This window comes from Anabrus simplex, chromosome 3 (genome assembly GCF_040414725.1).
Source record: "Anabrus simplex isolate iqAnaSimp1 chromosome 3, ASM4041472v1, whole genome shotgun sequence".
Taxonomy (NCBI): Eukaryota; Metazoa; Arthropoda; class Insecta; order Orthoptera; family Tettigoniidae; genus Anabrus; species Anabrus simplex.
In genome coordinates this window covers 268,299,794-268,325,729 of record NC_090267.1, presented here as the reverse complement: position 1 = coordinate 268,325,729, position 25,936 = coordinate 268,299,794, and positions in this window count along the sequence as shown.

Here is a 25,936-nt window from a genome sequence, read left to right as displayed (position 1 = left end):
AATAATAATAATAACAATAATCACGATCATAAAAATAAATCGACAATCACCACTTTGAAGACAAACCCAACACCAGAGCTACTATAACTTGGACCGAAGAACGAAGGAAGAAGCTCTGCGAGAGGATGAAGAGATTTTGGGAGGAAAAAAAAAGGCCAACACATCAGCTAAGCAAGTTCAACCGTGCTCCTGAGTAGGGCATAATGATGTAAAAAAAAAATCACGATAATAATAATAATAATAATAATAATAATAATAATAATAATAATAATAATAATAATAATAATAATAATAATAATAATAATTCGAACTCGATATCTACATTAGTTACCCATGGGTGAGAGAATATTGTTTTCATGTTAGGCCTATACCTGTTATTGCACTTGCATCACAAGCTTGTCAAGACAGTCCAGTGATCAAACAGAATTGAGCTCTTCTTATGTAAGTAGAGATGAAATTACTTTCTACAGACATTACAGATGCTACTACCAAGTATTCTGCTATAAAGCACCCAGAAATGTCTGGAAGGTGCAAAATCCTATGTCATCTACTTCCTCTGCATACATTCTTCTCATTCAAATCTGTTAGAAAATCTGAATATCATCACATCACCCACTTCTTGATGAGTTGGTTGATGGAATGGGTTTAAAGCAATTGTTAAGGAGTGTAAAAACAAGTATGTACCTGTTGTATGTCCTCCGCTCTCTCCGCTCAGCGCCTGCCAACCGCACGCACGCCAGCGTGTATATTTCGAGACTCGACGCGCAGCCTTCAGTGCACGTGCCTGTACTGTCGAGTGCACTATAAAAGGAGCTCCCTGCCTGTCACTCTCCTGGATTCTCCCCAGTGTCCTGCTCCAGAATACACTGTACGTCGAACACGGAGGCTACTCCTCTTAAAAATGTGTCTCGACCAGGTGGACTGAATTCTGGTAGTATGAGGTTTCACCTCAGGTCACTGCTCCAATTTCCCATTCCTTCATTCCAGTCGAGCCCCAATGCTGTACTCTACAGATCCCCAATCTCACTCAGGCTCCGACACACACATTAGATTCTCTAATTGTGAACTTAGCTGTCATTCTGTGCAAGCTCATAAACTCAGACACTGCAAGTTAGAAGGAACTCTATTAGCTAATCAATGCTAGTGAAACTGATAGTTTTCGACTATCACGAACTGAACATTCCTACGAACTATCTTTTCAAGATAGAAGCTATTGTAAATACATTCAAAGTGTACATAGTGTATAGTGACAGAAACTCTCTCAAGCTTAATTATCTACTTTGCTTCAAGACAATTTTATGTTTCATTCCTGTAAATTTTTTATGTGAAGCAAATAAATAAGTTGTGTTCATGTAAACCTTATCCTGTTTACAACAGTACCTTTAAAAGCGGTAAGGAATGGTTAAGGCCCATAATGTTAAACATATGGGAGAAACTACATACAACTTAAAACCGGGAAAAACTCCTTGCAGTGCCAAAATAGATTTCATTCATTGCAACAAGTTCCAGAAGAAGACACATCAAGTTTTCCGAATAATTTTAAATCCAATGGAGGTAAGCTACAGAAGAAGAAAACCAACCAAAAGTCAAGATCGCCAAAAATTCATCTCTACGCAGACAGTCAAGGGCGGGGTATAGCAGAAAGCATCAAGGAAGAGCTGCAGAATCCAGAAATTGAGGTTTTAGGACTAATAAAACCAGGTGCCAAAACTGAAGACGTCCTTTCAAGATGTGATCCTTTGTTAGAGAAGGACAATTATGTGGTGATTGTGAGTGGTACAAATGACATTGCTGCAAATGGAGGTGAGGAACTAATTACGACACTCAGAGGTAAGATTTCCAAACTACCTGACTCAAAAGTAATTGTAGTTAATGTGCCACCCAGGTATGACTCTTTAGAGAACTCGTGTGTGAACAAAACTGTACATGATGTAAATATAAAAATCAAGAGATTATGTAAGAGTTTTAGAAATGTCTGTGTACTAGATACTTTAGGTCTTTGCAGGCAAATGTTCACTAGGCATGGGTTACATCTGAATGGTAATGGAAAAGCAACTCTCTGTAGACAAATTGCTACAATTATCAACAGAGATTTACAAACTAATCTGCACTTAAGAAAACCCATACCACTAAAGTGGCACATACAGGGAAAACCCAGATCCTTAAATTAATATCTATGTACAAGGATCTGTGTTCCAGGGAAGTTCCCAACTCATGAGTCAAATGTTACCCAGTTGCACCAGTCAGGTTTTAGGGAGGAAGGGGGTCTGAGATTGCTCTTGGTAAACTGTCAGAATGTAGTAAATAAACAATTAAAATTCAGTACATTGATGAAATCTTATGAGACTGATGTGCTGATAGGAGTGGAATCATGGTTGAGAGAAGGGGTGGGTAATAGAGAAGTATTTCTCACATGGATACACTTTGGGCTAAATTTAAAGGAATCATTTGGGAAGGAGAGAAGAGATTTGTACCTGTTAAGAAGGGTAAAATGACCTCAGACCCTGTTTATTATACAAGGGAAATAAGAAAATTAAAAAGAAAATGTAGAATAGTATTTCGTAGAGACCAAAGAGATAAAATGGGAGGGGGGGTGTTTTTGGTCAAGGAAACTTATTGTTCACATGAATGGTTTACCGACGAAAGGGATGAAATATTAGGGATAAAATTAGGTTGTGATAATATGAAGGAGGTGGGAATTATACGAACATATAGACCTGGAAGAGAGGGAAGAGACATGGAAATATTTGAGAAAATAATAGATTATACTCATAAAAACAATGATAATGATATGGTAATAATTGGGTGAGATCTAAACTTGCCTGAAGTTGAATGGAATGGAGCTGCCAGTGAAGCCCATAAACAGAAACTGGCAAATAAGTTGATTTGGGAGGGAGGATTTACACAAGTAGTACAAGAACCGACTCATCTCAATAACTTGCTAGATGTATTCTTGGTTAAACCATGGGAAATTGTTGATAAAACTGAGGTAATTGAAGGAATAGGTGACCATAAGGCTGTAATGATGGATGTAGGACTCGTACGAAAAATGCTTAATAAGAGGGCCACACAAGACAAGAATTTATACAGAAAAACTAAAGTTGATGAATTTGGGACTTACCTTAAATCACAATTCAGTTGTTGGATAAGTGAAGGGAGTAATGTGGATACACTTTGGGCTAAATTTAAAGGAATCATTTGGGAAGGAGAGAAGAGATTTGTACCTGTTAAGAAGGGTAAAATGACCTCAGACCCTGTTTATTATACAAGGGAAATAAGAAAATTAAAAAGAAAATGTAGAATAGTAAACAGGAAAATCAAGGACAGTAGGAAGAATAGAGAAACTAGAAGCAGCTAATGAGAGAACTGAATAGAGTGAAAAAGGAAGCAAAAGAGAATTAATTGAATGGCATACTTCAAGAGGGTAATGACAACAAAGGGAAATTGAGAAAGCTGTATTCAAATATTAGGAATCAAAAAGGAAAAGGAATCCAAATTCCTACAATGGTGGGAGAAGAGGGTGAACACTATTTAACAGATACTGAGAAAGCACATCTATTTAGTAGGGAATTCAGAGATTCAATAGAAGATTGTCAGGAGTTGGAAACTGTAACAGAAGATAGAGAGGGAGAGACACATAGGGACACAAGAAGCTCCTCATTCACAAATGAAGATATTTTAAGAGAAATCCAGCTACTTCAGCAAGAAAAAGCAGCAGGAAGTGATCAAATTACTGGGGAGGTATTAAAGACAATGGGGTGATACATAGTGCCTTATTTAAAATTTCTCTCTATGTCATAATTGTGTAATACCAATGGAACGGAAGGAATCTATAATAATATCAATTTATAAAGGAAAGGGTGATAAAAGGAAACCAGAGAACTACAGACCAATCAGCCTGACCAGTATAGTTTGTAAAATACTGGAGAGTTTAATAGCAAAGTACATCAGAGGGATATGTGATGATAAAAATTGGTTCATGAGGAGCCAGTATGGATTTAGAAAGAAATTTTCTTGTGAGGCACAACTGGTAGGATTTCAGCAGGACATATCAGATCAGTTGGATTCAGGAGGCCAGTTAGTTTGCATAGCCATAGATCTTTCCAAAGCCTTTGATAGAGTGGAACATGGAATATTATTAAAGAAATTGGAGGGAATAGGATTGGACGTTACGTTGGATAAGAACATTTCTAAATTCAAGGGTTCAGAAAGTCAAAGTAGGAAATAATATATCACAGGAAGAGAAAGTTTGAAAGGGAATTGCACAGGCTAGTATAATCAGTCCATTACTTTTCTTAATATATGCAAATGATTTAGGGAACAATATAACATCAAAAATAAGATTCTATGCAGATGATGTAATTGTTTATAGGGAAATAAATAACATTGAGGATTGTTCAGAATTACAATGGGACCTTGAATGTATCCAACAATGGGTTGAAGAAAATAATATGAAGGTTAATGGTGGTTAATCAACTGTTACAACATTTACAAACTGGAGCTTTAAAATTGAGTTTGAATATACTTTGGATGAGGTAGTTATCCCAAAAGATGGCAAGTGCAAATACTAAGGTGTGAGATTTGAAAGTAATTTGCACTGGAAGGGTCATATTGATGACATTGTTGGGAAAGCATACAGATCGTTACATGTCATAATGAGGCTACTTAAAGGATGCAACAAAGAATTAAAAGAGAAAAGTTACTTAAATATGGTTCGTCCATTATTGGAATAAGCAAACAGTGTTTGGGATCCTCATCAATACCTAATAAAAGAAATAGATTAGTATGCAGAGGAAAGCAGCAAGATTTGTAACAGGGGATTTCAGGAGAAAAAGTAGTGTATCAAAAATATTAGAGAACTTGGGTGGGAAACTTTAAGTAAGAGAAGGGAGAAAACTACACTTATAGGATTATATAGAGCCTATACAGGAGAAGAAGCATGGGGAGAAATCCGTGAGAAGCTTCAGTTGGAAAATAATTATATCGGCAGAACTGACCACAAGTATAAAATTAGAAGGAATTTTAGCAGAAGCGATTAGGGTAAATTTTCATTCATTGGGAAGGGTGTGAAGGAGTGGAACAGTTTACCAGGGGTAGTGTTTGATCCTTTTCCAAAATCTGTACAGATATTCAAGAAGAGAATAAACAGCAACAGAGAAAATAAATGAAATGTTAGAGGGCATTCGACCACTGCAGGTTATTGTAAATAAAAAATGTGTGTGAATAAATTAATTCCATCCCCTGGTCTATGGAGTTTGGGCAGCCGAAGTAGGGGACTGGCTGTAGGGGTGAAGTACAGTGGAGACTTCGAGGGCCCTAGGACCGCTATGGTAGCTGTGAAGGCCCTTCAGGAACTCTGAAAAGTGTTGGCAAAAGGGGCTCTGGTTAAGACGCAGCAGGTCGTTATGCTACTTAGGTTCCAAAATGGGTAAAAAATGAATAAGTAAATAAATGCAATGTAAATTTAAATCTTATACCAGTTTTATTATTTGAATTCCACATAGTGTATATGAGTTGACTATGTTTGTAAGTACAGGAGATATTATAAGTAGAATTTTGTAAACAATATAAATTTATTAAGGATGAGCTGTGTGCTTAATAGAAAAAATTGTTAGCGTAAATTGTATAATATTGTATTCTAAGAAAAAATGTTCTTCTTCTCTTGTTAATTTAATATTTAGTGCTTGACAATAATGTACTTTAGGGTACCATTTGCCTCCGAGGTAGACACCTCATTTGCAAATAAAGAGATTTTGATTTGATATTGTAACAGGAAAATAAATATTTAGAAGGAGGTGCAGATTAGAAAAAGTTAAAGTTAGGAATGGTTGCAGAAGTAAGGAGAGTTTGAAGGAACTTGCTAGGAAATTGAATCTAGCTAAAAAGGCAGCTAAGGATAATAAGATGACAAACATAATTGGCAACCATATGAATTTTAGAGAGCAATAGAAGGGTATGTATAGATACTTTAAGGCAGAAACAGGTTCCAGGAATGACTTTTCAGGGATCATAAATGAACAAGGAGTGTATATGTGAGGACTTACAGAAGGCAAAATTATTCAGTCAGCAGTATGGAAAGGTATTTTGAAATGTAATTAAAATATAAATAATGAAATTAATATAAAAAATGGGCACCATCTGCAAAATACTTGCAGAAATAAATAACTCGGTTGAGCATGAAAGAATTCTACCTCCAAAGGCGACGGTCGTAAGGCTGACGAGGCTCCAAATTTGCTTTATTACCCACCTGCAACTATTTAACCCTGAAGTTAAATCTGGGTAGCATGACAGGTTCCTCCACATACTCTGCCACACGATCCCAGGATTCCTGGTTCATAGCATCACAAAAATAATATTATCTGGTGTTAGTTCTCCCAATTCAGTTTCCACACATCTCCTTTTCATCCAATGGCCGCACACAAAGAAGGTGTGAAGTACATCATCGATTTCGTCACAGTATATGCATGCTGCATCACTCGCTCCGCCCCACTCTATGCAGGAATTTCCAAAAATATCCACGTCCTGTTAGAAGCTGTGTGAGGTAATAGTTGACTTCACCATGTACCCTTTCAATCCAGATATCCAAGCGTGGTATCAGTCGCTTGGTCCATTTACCCCGAGGGTCACTTTCACATCTGAATTGCCATCGCATCATCCGTTGACTGAAGGCATGCTTCTTTGCACATTTCTTTCCCAGCTCTCCTTGGGTACACCAGATTTCTTTTCGCTCCAATGCAAGTAGATCTATTGGGGCTATTGCTGCCACCGGGAGGATTGCAGGTTCAGAAACCGTGCGGAATGCACATGCAATACGTAAAACTGCTCTCCATTGTATGGCAGCTATCATTATCCAATACCAGGCAAATCTCAAGGATTCAGCCCAGATTTCAGAGCCATACAGGAACACTGACTGAACTGTTGACATGAGAAGGCATTGTTTACTGGATTTCGGACCTTTAATATTTCTCATCGCCTCTCACCTGGAGGCCCCGGATTCGATTCGTGGCCAGGTCAGGGATTTTTACCTGGACCTGAGGGCTGGTTCGAGGTCCACTCAACCTACGTAATTAGAATTGAGGAGCTATCTGACGGTGAGATAGCGGCCCCGGTCTAGGAAGCCAAGAATAATGGCTGAGATGATTCTTCGTGCTGACCACATGACACCTCGTAATATGTAGGCCTTCGGGCTGAGCAGAGATGCCTGCCTGGCCATCAAATTTTTGAAAATGAGACATAGCTCTCATAGTGCATTGGCACTGCTGGTGGCTTCAAGTAGCCTATGCAGTGGCCTCCACGGTATGCACTAGCCTTGCGTCTTGGGTGGTGTGCTAAGTCCCAACTGACGAGCCTAACTTAGCATACGAGGGCGAAACGCAGGCAACCAAGAATGAGTTAGCTGGAAAATTTATAATGTCCAATAACGGACCATTATATTGATATTATAAATTTACTCATTTGGGACAAATATTTTAGGTTCCCTATGGGAATCAACATCTACATCATTTGGAAGCATACGAACGTTCGTAAAGGAGAAATGAAGAAAGAAGACATCTGAAAGACAAAGCACGATATCACCCTGAAGTAATGCGAGAGCAGTTCCGGGGAGATGACACACATCGTGGGAAAAGGGTGTGTGGTTTTTAGTGGGTAAGAATCCCACACACTTGTGGAGTGCAGACCCTTCACAAGTGTCTTTTGAAGATTTTCCACAATCCCTTGTAAAAAATTATTATTGTTATTATTATTATTATTATTATTATTATTATTATTATTATTATTATTATTATTATTATTATTATTATTATTATTATTTATTTATTTATTTATTTATTTATTTAGAGGCTCAACAGGTGCTACACATTTCTATAAATTGAGTAATTATTAACAACTTCATACATGTTGATGACAGATATTGCAGAAGGAATGTATAGTTAATTGAATAGTAAGTGTCTGTGAAAGATGCAGAATGCATTTCTTCATATGCTCTTAATTATACATAATTATAATCTAATCTATGTCAATGGGAAACAACTCCCAAGTGTACAGAGTATCGACTATTTTGGATGCTCACTAAATGAGAAATGGGACCAGTATCAGGAAATAAAAATCTGAATTGAAAAAACATGAGTGGCATACTTTCGAATGAAGAAAGTATTATATAATCTGAAACTTTCATCTCGGAACCCAAGTCCTCAAGTATTACATCTTCATCACTTTGTTTTATGGTGCAGAGGTATGGACACTCACAGCCATAATAATCAAATGATTAAATCCCTTTGAGCTATAGTGCTACCATTGTAAGTTCAGAATATCTTGGAAGTATTACATAATATTAATGACATGGTTATGCAGCACATTAGAAAATAATAAGTAGCCAAGACAATCAAAGAAAGGAAGATAGCATTCTTTGGCCACAGTATTCATGATAAATAAACATCTTCAATAACTCATACTTCAAGTAAAAGTAAAGGAAAGGAGAGGCCCTGGGTGACAGCACATTTCATGGTTGGGAAACCTGAATCAGTGGTCCAATACCTCATCAGCTGGCTTATTTAGAGCAGCTGTTAGTAGGGAGGCCTGGACCAGATTGACCACCACGAAGAAGAAGAAGAAGAAGAAGAAGAAGAAGAAGAAGCCAATATAGTGTAAAGAAGTTAACTTACATCCAAGATATATGTGTTGAACTGTTAAGTAACATTTATTTATAAAATTAAGTACCGTAGATTGAGATTGCCTTATCCTATCCATGTTGATCAAGGCTTACAGGTTGTACTTAATTTATTTTCACATTTTAACGAAGCCTTAATATAGAGTTATTCTTCTTATTCTTCTTTTCTTCTCCTTTTTCTGTCACCATTTTCCACGGAACTCCTGGTCGAGCAGTGGATCATTGACCTCCATTTCCCCATCATTTTGTCCTGATCCACTTCGATGCTTCATGTATGCTTGTGATCATAAGGATTCGGCAGGCTGGGGACTTGGGTTCGGATTTTGGGAGCTTAATCTTAAAATAATAAGATTGCCTTTACACGCTCACATTTTTCTCTTCACATGTATTGAATAGATAGGCACACATTGCATATTTACACATTATACGATTAAGAAACCTGAAAATCTTTGTACGGATATGCTTTTAGCTCATAGTTAGATAGTCTCTCTAAGAAGTCCTTGACTATCCAGTTCAATTGCATTCTATAATACAGTAAGATCGTACCATACAAACTTGGTAGTTACTTAGCTTTTGACTGAAGATTTCCTCAATCTTCTGCATCATCTTCTCTCTTGACTTCTTCTCTGCGCCCACGATACCATAGTCGCATTGAGTGATGCGGTGTTTAGTTCACACGGATGTGTAGCTCCGGGATTCGAACACAACACCCTCAAACTCCGTCATCGACCAGAATAGTCTTTCTCCCAACAGTTCTGACTACCAGGTTTGGTTTACTGATAGGATAGGCTCGCTATGACACTTGGCCCTCCTGACAAACAGTTTGAAGTTCATGTTATTGCCAGTCTAAGTCCTTGTACTAGCAGTCTGGTCACAGTGATCCCTTCTCTGCCTTGCGTAACCCTTTGCAATTTCTGGACCATTTGCTAAGCCACATTTATTTGGTTCTATGCCTTACTGCTATGTACATAACCTACAAGATCTGCACTGCTATGGCTCACAGCCATGTACACATTACTGGCATGGAAGCTGGACAGTTTTTCTCCCTTTGTGACGTACAGCCACACACATGTTCTTAGCACAACAGTCGGTCAGATTCTCTCTTGATCTGTCAAAGTATCATTCTCTAAAGTCCCTGTTCGAAACCTCTTAAAGCTTTCCCCTCTACTCCTGTAGCAATAAGACATTTTAAAGTCTGATTGGTTCACGAGTTCCTCCCACTAACTGAGGGGAAGTGACATAGAATTCACGCGAACAATTTGCTTCTTGCTGCATCAACAATCTACACGATATTTGCTTCGATTTGCTCTAGAAACACTTTCAGAACCTTCTATTGCGTTTTCTGATTTACACCAATGCCATGTAGCTGACCATTGCACGAATGTTACCCATGAATCCACGTTATGTTGCACCAGCTTGCTTCAAGTAAGACTTGTATGAAGTCTTATGCTTTGAATACTTGTATCTCTCTTCCACTTAACAAAATTATCACTCAACATTTTGAAACACTATAACTTCTTGCCACTGTTACATGATCATAAAAACTCTAGATCAATACTCAATATCCTTAGTCTCGGAGGTCGCGGATTCGAGACTCTCTCAAGTCCATTAGCTCGGCACTGAGACATGACACGTGGTCGTGACAGATTATTATTATGATGGGCTCACCACAAACCAAAAGGCATTTATACCTAACTGCCAGGTTACAAAGAGGGTACCCCTGTATTACCAAAAGGAGAAGCTGAGAAGTCCATGAACATGTACAAACTTCCAAAAATGTATATACTATGATGAAACATTAAAAGGGATACAAAATGCTGTGAACATCATAATAGACTCTGGGACTAATGAGGGAACATCAGCAATGGTTAAGTCTTCGATCGCAATGAAACTTGGAAAACACATTGAGGTACACATAAAAAAAAGATATCAGCATCAATTTTGGGTGCCAACATTCTTTAAGGCATTAACTAAGGGGCCTAAAAGTTGTGACATTTCAAGTTCTGTGCAAACAGAATAAATACCGCTGGCCAATGCCAAGCCTGTCTCGTGCCACACCTCTGCACCTCCTCCCTTTCCCCATCCTCCTGGTTCCCCACCGCACGTTTCCCTTCTCATCTATAATTCCACATGCAGCGCAAAAGACCACGCTTCAATCTACATTATTACGGCCTATGTCATGCAGTGTGACATCACCTCATGAGTGTCAAAACCTATCTGAAAACAGTTGACTGCTTAACACTCACTCTCAATCGCGTCATAAAGCTGCAGTTCCCAAAAGTTCAGCGCACCTTCTTCACTGTGACTTCCGTGATTTGCATGAAGATGAAAAATAATTTTTGACAGGCTCAATGACGTTACGCTTAAGGAATCATTGCAAATATTTCCATAAACAATTCAGAAAATGTAAACTGACAAATACAATGTGAGAATTACAAAGGAGAACTATGAAGAAGGCTGATAGTGTACACAAAGTATAGCACCAGTCCCGTTCAGCAGCTAAGCAGATGGGCAGGCATGGAGTGAAGGGAAATGTGCAGTGGTGAACCACAAGGAGAAGTGAGGGGAGGAGGTGCAGAGGTGTGGCACGAGGCAGGCTTAGCATTGGCCAGCAGGTATTCAACTCTGTTTGCATGGAATTTGAAATATTGCAACTTTTAGGCCCCTTAGTTAACACCCTAATGAATGTCAGCACCCAAAATTGATCTTTTTTAAGTGTACCTCAATGTGTTTTCCAAGTTTCATCATGATCCGGAGACTTAAGCATTGCCGATGTTCCCTCGTAAGAGAATTAATTACAAAAGGTTTGAATGAGCAGCTATTTTCTACTATGGTTTAGGGAAGGTAAAATTGTAATAATAACAGTGGAATTCTTTCAATGTCATCTCCACTATTTTATGAGTATTACCACTCTTTGTGACATTTGTATTGTGAGTTGTAGCATGTTTCTCTTCACTCAATTATCAGTTTGTATCTTCAGCATAAAAAGAAAGTTTCATAACCCACAACTCTCTCTAGGTTTTAGGTTTAAGTGAATCAGCAACTTCCCATGACATAGAAGAACGACTAGTGAGTGTTCTTGGTGCTCATGTATCTCCAGATGAACTGTGTTACTTGAATGATGTCCTACAAGTTAAATTCCCTCACAGTGCACAGTACCTGTCAGAAACACCTGAAGCTCGAAAATTAAATACACACAAGATATTTCGTGATCTTATACATTTGGTAAGTATATTGTCACATTACCAAGCATTTTTCAAATTCCTAGTTTTGCATTGACTCTTTAAAGTATTTAAAGTATTTCAGAATTTTAACCTCTCACAGTAGTGAATATTGCTCATTATATTGCTAGTAGCTCACTTCCAAACAGAGAGAAAGACCAGCTACAATGCTTGCTGATTATTTGCTGTACATCACATAACTTCACCCGCTACAATCACGTTCCTTTCCTTATCGTTTCCCACATAGCAGATTATCTTATCAGATAATTCTGAATCAGCATCTGCGCTACCCTTCCCTGGTCTGTACACTCCAAAGACATCGAGTTGCCTATTATCTTTAGAGATGAGCCTTACCCCTAGAATTTTGTGTTTGTCATCTTTAACTTTTTCGTAGCTTAAAAATTCTTCTTTCACCAGAATGAATAATCCCCCTCCTACCATTCCTATCTTATCTCTACGATACACCCTCCATTTGCATCCATGATTCAACTCCTATTAAAATATCTGGTAAGTATATATCTATTAAATTTCTTAATTCTATTCCTTTCTTTATATTACTTCTACAGTTGAGCACTAACAGTTTTATGTCATCCCTACTTGATTTCCAGTTCCCTGTTCCCTTAACATCGCTCCCTAGGCCACCCCATTTCCCTGAATGTACCTCCCTATTACCCTTCCAAACAAATTTCCAAACTTATATGTACCACTGCAGTTTAAGTGAAGGCCATCTGAGCACAGATTCCTATCTTCTACCCACCCATTAGGATCTAGAAATCTCACTCCCAGTTTCCCACATACCCACTCTATAGTCTCATTTAAATCCCCTATCACCTTCCAGTCAGTATCCCTCCTACACAGTATTCTACTGATAACAATCTCCGCTTCCTTAAACTTCATCTGTGCTGCATTTACCAGGTCCCACACATCCCCAACTATGTTGGTAATTATACCTGCTTGCCTTACATTGTTAGTACCAACGTGAAACACTACCACCTTCTCCTTTCCCTCCTCCTTCTCTTCTACTTTCCTCAACATCTGCCTTAACCTAATTCCTGGATAACACTCTACCCTGGTACCCTTTCCTCCACACACTTTCCCGACATGTCTAACGATAGAATCCCCCACTACCAGAGCCTCAACCCTACCCACCTCATTTGATCCCCTCCCCTCCTGGTCAGTCCTATCTTTCCTGACAGATGCAGAAGCTACTTCCTCCTCCCTTTTCTCCATCCCATGAACCTGTTCCATCTGTCTTTTCCTATCCACTACTCCACATTTCCCTTTCCTCCCTCTTCCCTTTCTCCTATTTCCACACTTCTCGGCAATAGTTCCCTGTTTCTCATCTTCCCTCAGTTGTTCTACCTGCAGTGACTCGTACCGATTTCTCACCGACACCTGTCCTGAATTCTGATCCTGAATGGAGCCCTTAGCCTGCAATCTCCTTCTTAAAACATTAGACCATCTGTCTTCTACAATTCCCCCCTTTCCTTCCCATCCCTCTATTACTGTGTCCTGTACATTGTTTGAAGGAGGCCTACTTTCCTTCCTGTCCTCTGAAAGAATCCTAATTATCTCCCTCAAGCTCTCCAACTCCTCCCTCATACTCCTTAATGCCTGCCCACACCCACAGTTCCTACACTTGCACTCCTTAGTCAGTCTTTTCTAAATAATGGAAAGAAAAGGAAAAATAAGTTAACTTATTCTGTGCAAAATAAAAATGAAAGGAAAGAAATACTGTCTAGGTTAGTTCACAAAGATCACACAACAGTAAGTTAATTAATATAGGCTGCTACTACTACACTACAATACTACTTAATTGTATGATTTTTTATTCTTACAACATGTTAACAGGATGAAAATTGCTGTTAATTACTGGAAACAGAGAATAATACACAAGAATTACACAATTCTTAACTGCAGTTAAGTCTTCCCTAATTACAACAACAGAATTCTAGTAAGAGAGTTACAACAGATACCACAGAAATGGTACTATACTACACAAATATTTCACAGTAATAGAATAAACACAGTATTTTCTAATAAGATACTATAATACACTGCAATCATTTTAAACTACGTTCAGACTAAGTACAGATACTACAATTCACTACAATAATTTTAAACTACGTTCAGACGTATTCTAATTACAACAAGTTATTACCAAGCACAAACAGAAAAGAAAATTACCATTAAAGTTCAAAATTCACAAAACTACTCAAAATTAAAGAATAGGCACTCTAATTTCTAATAAGTTACTATGCTACACTACAATAATGTTTAAACTATGTTGAGATGTATACTAGTGTATTACTAAGCACAAATAGAAATGAAAATTCCAATTAGGTCTAAATTAGATATTTGCAAGAACTTCCGGTAGGTACTCAAAGATTACCAACAAAGATAAACACGTAGACAGATTAATATTAGTACTGCTTTGTCCTACTATGCTGTAATAGAAATGAAACCTGCCGTTTGCACAAAAATACACACGAATGTTGTTGGTTGTCATTATTTATTAATTCCACAGAAGCCATTTTACATTGTGAAGGTGTATGGCTTAATTAACAGAGTACAGTGAGGTGACTGGGGTTGTTTTTTGTACAGTTATAAGATGCAGTAAATTGATTCCATGATGATGGTGCTATTTTGTTCATGTAAATAAGGTTAATAAACAATCAGTCTGAAGCGTGGCCTTCAGAACTATGAATGTTTGTAAATAGTAGATGTTGTTTGTGGATGTTTATTTTTGTAAGCAACAAAACATGTTGGTCTCATAAGATGATGATTATTGTTGGTATTTGTTTTATTTTGTATCGGGAGTAAATTCATGTAGTGAAACTAATGGTAAATCTTTTATTGGTGGGGTAAGGAAAAACCTGGCCTGCTACCCAAATTTACTTTCAGAGTTAAAAAGTAGCAGATAAGGTAATGAAGCAAGTTTGGAACCTCATCAGCCTGATGACCGTCATGCTCTACAGAGTCAGTTATTCCGGTAAATCTTTTTTGGGTGGCACCCATTCTCATTATTAATTTCATCAATTATATTTTATTTAAGTTACAAATTATTCATTTTTCATTTCGATTTCGCTAACAGGTTACAGACTGCAGAGTCTGCTTGTAGGCGTAATCAGCCAACCACTGTTCTCGAAAACATCTGAGATAAAGTCAGCCATGGGCAACCTAGTGCATTAGGATGTTTGTGGCCCAATGCACATTCCCATAGCAAAAATTGATATTTTTTCACATTCATTGGCAACTACTCCAATTGATATGAAGTAAACCTCATTAAACAAAAAAATTGGGTACTTAAGAGTGTTTGAAATTTTCAGATCTATTATGTAGGTCTACACACAACAGGGGAAGAAAATCAGGTGGCTTCAATCTGATAATGGATTAGAATTCATGAATCAAAATTTTGGCGAACTACTTGAAAAACATAAGATATCCCAACAACTGACAGCCCCGTACAATCCCAAAAAGAATGGTGTCGCAGAGAAACATAATATAATATTCATGGAAATGGCAAGATGTCTGCTAATGCAATCAGCGTTGCCATCAGCATTTTGAGAGGGGGTTGTTAACATTGCAAACTTCATCAGAAACATGTATATAACAACAAAGTTGGAGGGGAAGATGCCATATGAGCTTTGGCATTGTAAGCCACCTGATGTGACCAAATTCAAGCTGTTTGGATGCAAAGTGATCATCATAGAGCGGTCACTAAAGTACCGTAAGCTCGAGCCTCAATCAACGAAAGGAATCTTTGTAGCATACAGTGCAGAAAAAAAGGGATATTGCCTCTCAATTCTGAGGAAGGGTAAGATTGTAGTGTCAGGAGACATCAAGGCGAATGCTGAGATTTTATGCCAGAGTATGTGACTTCACAAGAATCATTTGGTCTGCTGAATGATGACATTGTAGCAGAGAAGTCATCCAATGAAATGAGTCTCAATCACTCTCAAGGACAAGACGTAGATGCCAAAATATTAGACACACAAGAGGACTTGCAGCAGAAGATTTGAACCAGAAGGATTTTCTCGGTTTACCTGCAGAGAAACCTCCCAGATGCTGACCCAGAAAAAGATGCAAGATTTACACTGGATGACCAAGAAGACCCCATTTTTATCATGATGACAGAGCACCAATAAATCACGACGATGAAGAGAAGACAGACTTCACATATCTGACTGAAGTCTCTATCTAGCAGGTTCTGTCCGGTGCATAATCACATGAATGGCTAGATGCTTTGGCTAATGAAGTTGAGGCAATACTGAGAAACAAGACTTGGGACAAGGTATCAAGATCTGTACCCACGGATGTGATTGGAAGCCATTTTGTTCTGAGAAATAAGTACGGAAAGGACGGACTTTTGGAGAAGAGAAAAGCCCGGATTGTTGCAAAAGGAACTCCCAACATTTCAGGAAAGATTATCATAAAACTTTTACCCTGGTTGTTTGGTTGGATTCAGTTTTTTTTTTTTTTTTTGTTTTTTTTGTTTTGTTTTTTGCCATCGCATATGCAGTACAGAACGGAATGAATATTCATCAGAATGATGTCACTACAGCTTATCTCAATGGTGTCTTGGACAAGGATGTGTTTATGGAGTTGCCTACGAGATGCAAGAAGTACTCAAATATATCATTAAAAAGAGGAATCGTGATCAAACTTTCATCCATGAAGCCGAGGCCATGTTGCAAAAGATGAAAATGGGAGACTTCATCTGCCATATGAAGAAGGCTTTATATGGCTTGAAACGGGCTGTTCGAGCTTGGAACTGGTGCCTTAATGAACAGTTATGTAGTCAAGGACTAGTACCGATAAAGGGAGACCCATGCATGTATGTGAAGGCTAAGATGAGGGAGGATCTAACCATCATTGTAGTATACGTCGATGATATTTTGGTGATGGGTCGGAACCCTGAGAAAATTTATCAATTCTAAAATCATTTAAGTGAGACTTTCGAGTTAAAGAACCTTGGTGAAGTGAATCGTTGTCTGGGGATAGACTTCTACATAGTTAACGACAAGATTACATTGAATCAGAAGACGTACATAGAGAACATCCTACATCGTTTCAACATGTCGGAATGCAATCCTGTATCCATACCAGCCATCGCTGGAACAAAACTCACCAAGACCGATGTATGGACCAGTTCAGACAGTGACAAACTACCCTACTATGAACTCATCGGATGTCTGCTGTATCTTTCAGTAGCTAAACATCCTGATATAGCACATACAGTTAGTTGTCTCAGCCAGTCCAACGATTGTTTTGGAAAGTCTTACTGGAGTGTGGCAAAGAGGGTTTTGTGCTATTTAAAGGGTACCTTGGATTTGAGGATCAGTTACAACTTTGGAAAGGGATCAATAACTGGCTATGTGGATGCAGATTATGGAGGGTCGATCAACAACACACGTTCATTTACTGGAAGAATGTGGGCGCCTGATATTAAGAATATAACATTGTATGACAACAATTTCAGTGCTCAGAAACCAGGCACAAATCCTATTTTTCATGCATGAACAGTTGTTCGCCATCACTTTCTTCAAGAAATTGTTCAGTCTGGAGCCATGAATTTGGAGCATATTGCATCTGTAGACATTCCAGCTGATATCTTGAAAAAGGCCTTGTCCAAACCGAAACATGAACGGTGTACACTTTTTGGGATTATTAAGACTGAGAGTTGAGGACCTGCAGATTTTCTTGAGGGGAAGTGTGGAAAATATTTCCAGAGTGATCCAACTCTGTCAGCAATTCCATGAGTGATCCTGAATGATATCACCAAAGGGCACAGTCCACACTGAAATTTGTTTTTAATGCTTTCTTTGTTTTATGTCAACATTCATTTCTTTGCATTGTTTTATAAATTGTATCTGACTTACTTGACTGCTGAATATACATTTATAAAAGATAAATGGGATCTGATTATTTACAGCACAACAACTTTCACATTATTATTATTATTATTATTATTATTATTGGACATGAAAGGACGCATGAACTTCGCAGCTACAAAATAGCTCAAGAAAGCGGGTTTATATTGTGAAGGCACTCACCGAAACGAGCTTGTATGGTTATTTTAAGCTCCATTGCATGGTAGATGTGTTTGTTTACAACTGGAACGACAGAATATTGAGTGAAATATTGAAAAGTTTGCGGTGAAATAATCCTGTTGTGAGCAGCCATCTTGCCAAAGATCAAAATCACGTAGAAGGTACACTGCGGTAGATTAGACGATCGCTTTATAGTGTAAGCGCTCCCAGCCGCCTACTCACAACTTCATCTCCTTGACTCTAGACACGGCCAGCTAGACTCTTACATTGGCATGATGGCAGAAGCAGACATTCTGTGTGATACAGTGGAGCTCCCTGGTGTATCAAAGGAAAGTATTCACAATGGCCGAAATGGTAGGAGTATTGACCTAAATCTGATTGATGATATCAGTCGGCAGATAATGGATAATCAATACAAAGAAGAGGTGCATCTTGAGACAGCAAGATCACTGTTAAAGAACATAATGGCTATTCCTCTCAAAAATCTCAAAACGGAAATAAAGAATGGCCTCATGAAACTGGAAGAAGCTTTAGAGGCTGGAGCAGCATACAGGATGTTGTGGAAGAAATCTGCAGAAGAACAAAAGCAGAGACCAATTACCATGGAGAATAAGGAATTGTCCAACACATCACTAGTGACAAATGACTCGGAAGAGGAAGATCAAGGAAAATGGGAGACGTTTCTGTCAAAGAAGAAAAGAAAGAAGAAGAGCGAGGATAGGAAGCACGAAGATATTCCAGTGAAACAGGCCAGTAATGATCCTGAAACTACAGTGCTTAGCGAAAGTGGGAAATGACCTCAATCTAAATCTAGGAGTCGTACAGAAGCCGTAATTATCAAACCGATGAACGGTAAGACTTTCGCTGATGTTTTGAAGGATATCAGGAACAGGGTGAAGCCTGAAGACAGTGGAACAGGCATTCGATCCATCCGTAAAACAAGAGCTGGAGCTGTCCTTATTAAATTCAACAAAACAACTAAGATTGAAAATAGGGAGGTATTCAGTAATTCTCTGAGAGATGCCCTCAGACGTGATGGCGATGTAAAGGCGTTAATCCCCCGAACTACACTGGAGATTCGAGACATGGATGGCGTCACTACCGCCGCAGACGTGGAGGAAGCTGTAAGACGAGATTCCGGAAATCCCCATGGAGAACTTAAAATATCGGTCTCGAAACCAAACAGCTGGGGACAGAAACTTGCCATCTTCGAAACCAAAGATGAGGACGCTCAGAAATTACTGGAAGCAGGAAGAATTAAGATAGGATGGCTATACTGCAGAGTAAGAGCTAGAACCATGTTACCTCGCTGCTTCCGATGCCTATCATATGGCCATCTAGCAAAAAACTGCACAGGTCCCGACAGAAGTAAGCTCTGTTTTAAGTGTGGAGAATCTGACCACAAGGCAGTAGACTGTAAAAAGAACAATCCACGATGTATGCTTTGTACAGACAAGGGTGTTAATGAAGCTAAACGAAAACACATTCCTGGATCGGGAGCATGTGCAATATTTCGTGAAGCTCTGGAGAAAGCAAAAAGTCACAGTAAATGATGCGAATACTTCAAGCAAACATGCACAGGAGTCAAACAGCTAACGATCTTATGACACAGCTGATTTACGAGATGGAAGTAGACATCGTTATTATTAGCGAACCATATCAAGAGAGGGACCATCCAGGGTGGTTTGTGGATAACCTCGGAACAGCTGCAATTTGGATACCAGATCTAGGAAAAGTCCCAGTAACACAGCATGGATGCGATGACGGTTTTGTTTGGGTACAGACTGGGGGAATCACTATTGTAAGCTGTTATTTTACGCCAAATGAATCTGTTTCCAATTTTCAGATGAAAATTGATGGTCTTGAGGATGTAATACGCAGAATGGAAAAAAAACTAGTGGTCGCTGGTGACGTAAATGCTCAAGCGTTGGAATGGGGCATGCCACAAACAGACTCCAGAGGACGTCGTATAATGGAGATGGCAGCCAGAACGGGTTTGGTGGTCAACAACATTGGAAATGTGCCAACATTCCGACGGCCAGGATGCCAGGGAACAATACCGGATGTAACCTTTTCATCAGAGGATATTACGCCTAAGATTTCTGAATGGCAAGTGATTGAGAACTATACGGGGAGCGATCACCAATATATCATCTTTTGACTTCTCCAAGAATCTCCTCAAGAAAGAAACATCTTGCGCAGACCAGCACGGTGGAACGTAGCCGGTATTGACAAGGAAACGTTCATTGATGTAATACGGAATGGAATGGAGAACATAACTGAAAAATGTTCTACTCGTAGAGGGAAAGAAGCAGCTGGTGTATGTGTTGAACTCACTATGCAGCTAATCCATCAAGCATGCAACGCCTCAATGCCCCGAAGGAGGCCGCGAAATAGCAAGCGCCCAGCGTACTGGTGGACCGAAGAGATTGCTGAACTGAGAAAGAATTGTCTGAGACTTCGACGCAGGGCTCAGAGGATGAGAGGCAGTCAAGAGAATACCTCAGTCACAGCGGAGTACAAGTCAGCGAAGAAGGAACTCCGTAACGCAATCAGAAAAAGTAAAGCCGATAAATGGTGGGCACTGGCTAAAGAAGTAGAAGATGATCCATGGGGACAAGGTTATAAGATTGTAATGAAGAAACTCGGGACATTTTCAACCCCGAGTGCGGATCCGCAAACAATTAAACAAATTGTGGATACAGTATTCCCAGACCATCCAGAGAGGATTGACTGTGATGACGAAAAAGAACTGGATGACATACCCCTCTTCACTGTAGAAGAGCTGAATAGAGCTATTAGCTCTCTTAGAAATAAGAAAACTCCAGGACCAGATGGTATACCTACAGAAGTGTTAAAGATAATAGCAGAACTATGTCCAGAACTGTTGCTGAATATGTACAATCATTGCCTGCAAACGGGTGTTTTTAGTCCCCGATGGAAAATGGCTCGTTTGGTTCTGATCAGCAAAGGAAAACTTGACGGTTATAGACCTTTATGTATGCTGGACACAGCCGGAAAAGGCCTGGAGAAACTACTGCAGCCCAGAATCCTCTCAGCAGTTCAACTAGCAGGGGATCTATCTGTTCGCCAACATGGATTTCGGAGGGGACACTCGACGCTGGATGCAGTGTGGGAGGTGGTGAATACAGCAGAAAGGGCACAAATGGGCAATCATCATTCCCGTAAATTGACACTTCTTGTGACCCTGGATGTGAAAAATGCCTTCAATTCGGCAAGATGGAGAGACATGTTGGTAGCTCTTGAGGAAACTTTCAAGCTACCACAATATCTTATGCGCATAATGAGAGATTACTTCAAAGATCGCACTCTGTTGTATGATACGGAAGATGGAGAAAAGACAAAACGCCTGACGGCTGGTGCAGCGCAGGGATCGATCCTTGGTCCAGATCTTTGGAACATAATGTATGATGGCTTGTTACGTTTGGAGATGCCAGAGGACACGAAGCTTGTGGGCTACGCCGATGATGTGGCCGCCTTGATAGTAGCTCGTAATGTTGAAATGGCTCAAATCAAACTGAACCAGGTGATGCGGCGCATAAAAGAATGGATGATGAACCACAGTCTAACATTAGCCGAACACAAAACGGAGATAGTTCTTCTGACGAGGAAAAGGATCGAAACTCTTGTACCAATGACTGTTGGAGAGTTAGTGATTGAAACATCTGCGAGCACAAAATATCTAGGAGTGACACTTCACTCCAAGCTCACATTCTGGAATCATATTCAGAGAACGACAGACAAGGCAGTAAAATACATGACTGCACTTAGCAGACTAATGGGAAATATTAAAGGTCCGAAATCCAGCAAACGACATCTTCTCATGTCGACGGTTCAGTCAGTGCTCTTATATGGCTCTGAAATCTGGGCTGAATCCTTGAGATTCGCTTGGTATCGGAGAAGGATAGCTGCCGTACAACGGAGAGTGGCTTTACGTATTGCATGCGCATACCGCACGGTCTCCGAGCCTGCAATCCTCACGGTGGCAGCAATAGCCCCAATAGACCTACTTGCATTGGAGCGACATGAAATCTGGCGAACCCAAGGAGAGCTGGGAAAGAAATGTGCAAAGAAGCGTGCCTTCAGTCAACGGATGAGGCGATGGCAACTCAGATGGGAAAGTGACCCTCGAGGCAAATGGACCAAGCGATTGATACCACGCTTGGATATCTGAGTTGAAAGGGCCCATGGTGAAGTAAATTACTACCTCACGCAGCTTCTAACAGGGCATGGATATTTCCGGAAATTCCTGCATAAAGTGGGCAGAGCGAATGACGCAGCATGCATATACTGTGATGACATTGATGACGTATTTCACACCTTTTTTGTATGCGGCCATTGGACGATTCAGAGAAGATGTGTGGAAACTGAAATAGGAGAATTGACAGCAGATAATATTATTTCGGTGATGCTGCGAAACCAGGAATCCTGGGATTGCGTGGCAGTGTACGTGGAGAATGTCCTTCGTCAGAAGAAGAAGGATTTGGAAGCATACGAACGTTCGTAAAGGAGAAATGAAGAAAGAAGACGTCTGAAAGACAAAGCACGATATCACCCTGAAGTAATGCGAGAGCGGTTCCGGGGTGATGATACACATCGTGGGAAAAGGGTGTGTGGTTTTTAGTGGGTAAGAATCCCACACACTTGTGGAGTGCGGACCCTTCACAAGTGTCTTTTTGAAGATTTTCCACAATCCCTCGTAAAAAATTTTAAAAAAAAAATATTTTTATTATTATTATTATTATTATTATTATTATTATTATTATTATTATTATTATTATTATTATTATTATTATTTAGAAGCTCCAACAGGTGCTACACATTTCTATAAATTGAGTAATTATTAACAACTTTATACATGTTGATGACAGATATTGCAGAAGGAATGTATAGTTAATTGAATAGTAAGTGTCTGTGAAAAATGCAGAATGCATTTCTTCACATGCTCTCAAGTATACATAATTATAATCTAATCTATGTCAATGGGAAACAACTCCCAAGTGTACAGAGTATCAAATATTTTGGATGCTCACTAAATGAGAGATGGGACCAGTATCAGGAAATAAAAACCTGAAAGCATGCATCACTTCTAGGGGATGAATTACTGGGATTAAAGTTGCTAAGATAGGAATACTGTATATAAAACTACAAAACCAATGTTCATTTGCCTGTTGGTAGTGTGCACATGTTATATTTAGGCCTACATGTCACATGTATAATTTTGCATTACATGTCACAAACTGTGAACTGTTTTCTGCTTCCTTTTATGGCTTTATTGTTATGGAGAGGCTAAATGAAGAGTAGTCTTAGTCAGTGTATGTCCTTTGATGTATGGTTTATCTCAGAGTATTGGATCTTCCAACTGGCTGAGCACTGGACAGTTTGGTGTCAAAATCTATTTTTGGCCATCAGTGGTCTCTCATGTGAATGACATGGCCTGCTCATTGAAGATGTTATGTTTGACAAGGTTGTATACTTGTGCTTAATGGTGAATTCTCCATTTTCCATTTTCTTCATCTGAAATTGGTCCAAAGATTTTGCATAGAACCTTCCATGCACCAATCTGTTCCAGCACTGTTTTGCTGAACTCTATGTGGAGCATCCCTATAATGGTTTGCTGTGTGATACAAAACTGATTTGATCTCTACAGGTGGGGCTGATCTTTGTGTTTTCTCTTGGCCACATTAAAATGTACCGGTAATATATTCTATTTTATCTACACTGGTTTCAAGTCCCATTTTCCTTGCTGTTGTCTGAAACTAATATGCTACTGTATTTCCTTTAGTTAGCCTTATGTCCAGCCACTGCCAAGGTATTTCTTGGGAGGTTTTTCTTTTTTCATACAAACTCTGCTGAAGTTGTCAAATGCCATCCCTCTTATAACTTGCTGTAAAGCAAGGTTGAACAGAACTGGTTATTGATTGTCACCCTGCTACAGTCCAGTTATGGTTTTGAAAAATCTGAAGATTTGTTTTCCAATTATGACTTCTGTTGTGGCATTATAGTAACATACCTGCATGAGTTGTGAGTTTCCTGGCAAGCCAACATGCAAATACTTGATCAGGTTTTCCCTAAGGATACAATCATATACCTTTATGAAATTAACAACTAGTATATAGAGCTCTTGATCAGTCCGACTCATTGGCTGAATGGTCACCATTGAGGCCTTTGGTTCAGCGGGTCCTGGGTTCGATTCCCGGCTGGGACAAGGATTTTAATCACCTTTAATTATTCTGGCCCGGGGACTGGGTGTTTGTGTTTGTCTCAACACTTTCCTCTTCATATTCAGACAATACACTGCACTACCAACCACCATAGGAACATGCAATAGTGATTACATCCCTCCATATAGGGTTGGCATCAGGAAGGGCATCCAGCCGTAAAACAGGGCCAAATCTACATACATACATACATACATACATACATACATACATACATACATACATACATACATACATACATACATACATACATACATACATACATACATACATAACATAACATTACATTACATTACATTACATTACATTACATTACATACATACATACATATGTGTGACACAGTTTGCACCCACGACCCCACAGGTGTGGAAAAAGTGGTAGAAAAAGAAAAAAGAAGCTATAGAGCTCTTGATCATAATTTCAGAGCTTTACCATAATCTGGCACAGAATAAAGATTTGGCTATTGTGAACCTTTGAGTGTAAAATGCTTGTTGGTACTCCCCAATGATATTCTCTGCCTAGCTGAATTTTATATAGGAGACAGTTAGAGAAGATTTTAGTGCATACACATTTAGTAAAGCTGTACTATGATATGGTACTTCTCTAAAGTCATGGGGTAAATTCTAGGGCAGATTCTTCTAGAAGATTTTCAATGTTCTAAATGTTAGCTCTTAGTTTATGAATATTCATAAACAGACAGTCTCTGCTTTCCTGGATAAATTCAGCCTGAATACCCTCTACTTCTTTAGTTAGAGGTGGGTACTGTGAATCCACTGTCTGAAGCTGAATATTGTTGCTAGATCCTCATAAATTAGAAGATTACTGAAATCTGAAAAGACCCTTTGCTGGCAATTTCATAACATTGTTTGTCAGAATATCTCTCTTAAAGTTGTTACTGAATTTCTGTTTGGGTTTGTAGTTTTCCTTCATAACATTTTGTTAGTTATATTTGGACAAGTTATAATAATTACGAGGATGACATTAGATATTAAAACTCTTTATTGTCCCATGTTAAGCAAACCTGGCCAACAGCTGAAAACTGCAGATGATGATGATGATGATGATGATGATGATGATGATGATGGTGATGATTATTATTGTCCCACGTTGGTCTACATATGCAACAAACGACAACAACTGACTAACAAGAATGCAATTTGTGGAAAAGGAACAATGAAAAACATGATACCAAATTTGACACAAAAATAGTGTAAGGTACTCTAAAATAATTGTCGGTCATACAAATTTTAGTGAAAAATGGAAGAGTATGTATAGGTACTTTGAGGCAGAAACAGGTTCCAAGAAGGACATTCCAGGAATCATTAATGAACAAGGGGGGTGTGTATGCAGGGATCTTCAAAAGGCAGAAGTATTCATTCGGCAGTGTGTAAATATTGTTGGTTACAAGGATAATGTCCAGATAGAGGAAGTGACTAATACTAAAGAAGTACTAAAATTTGCCTATGATAACAATGACATTTACAATAAGATACAAAAGTTGAAAACTAGAAAAGCAGCTGGAACTGATAAGGTTTTGGGGGGTTATACTAAAAACACTGGGTTGGGATATAATAACATGAAGTACTTATTTGATTATTGTTTGCATAAAAGAGCTATACCAAATGAATGGAAAGTTGCTATAGTAGCCACTGTGTATAAAGGAAAGGGTTATTGACATAAAGCTGAAAATTGCAGGCCAATCAGTTTGAAATGCATTGTATGTGAGCTTTGAGAAGGCATTCTTTCTGATT